This window comes from Wasmannia auropunctata, unplaced genomic scaffold, assembly GCF_000956235.1.
Source record: "Wasmannia auropunctata unplaced genomic scaffold, wasmannia.A_1.0 LD336056.1, whole genome shotgun sequence".
Lineage (NCBI taxonomy): Eukaryota > Metazoa > Arthropoda > Insecta > Hymenoptera > Formicidae > Wasmannia > Wasmannia auropunctata.
The window spans coordinates 55,441-56,156 of record NW_012026834.1 but is presented as its reverse complement, the minus strand read 5'-3'; the positions used below and the strand labels follow the sequence as shown (position 1 = coordinate 56,156).

The following is a 716-nucleotide window of genomic DNA, read 5'->3' as shown; positions in this document are numbered from 1 at the left end:
GTTCAGACGTGTGCTCTTCCGATCTTTATTACAATATATCGGATTTATTATTAATTTTTTGTTTCAAATTATAAGAATTTTTTATTGCTTTTTTACGAAAAATTGATAATAAAATTGAATTAGCAAAATTAATATTTTATGTGTGCATCAAAATATAATAAAAAACAAATTAATAATAAATCTGATATATTGTAATAACTCATTTATATCTTTCATTTCTTCTAAAGAGTTATTTACAACTATTTTTTTTTTAAATATTTCTTAAAAGTTGAATTTAATCTTTCTTGTACATTTCATTAATATAACTTTTAACAAAAAGGAACACCGACAACGAATGATAAAGCGTTAACAAAAAATTAATTATTACAGGGAATAATATTCAAATTATATCATGTATACTAATGTATATAGTAAACACGGAAACCGAATATTATTTATATTTTGTTAAAAGTAATATTAATGAAATATACAGTAAGGATAAATTCAACTTGTAAGAAATAATTTTTAAGAAAATAATTTGTAAATAATTCTTTAAAAAAAATTAAAAGATACAAATGTGTTATTACAATATATCGGATTTATTGTTAAAAGAAACAAATGTATATTTCATTAATATTACTTTTAATAAAAAAAAATTGTACAGATGTTTCAAGTGAGAATTAATATGAAGATTCAAGAAGAATTAATGTTACCTGATATATTTTTTTAATACTCTA

General features: G+C 18.9%; 1 protein-coding gene across 1 annotated transcript in view; it reads right to left on the bottom strand.

Moving 5' to 3' along the window:
- The window catches only part of LOC105450745 (lachesin), an 85,390-nt gene that overhangs the window by 53,160 nt on the left and 31,514 nt on the right, over nucleotides 1-716 (bottom strand). The gene's annotated exons all lie outside the window — the stretch shown is intronic.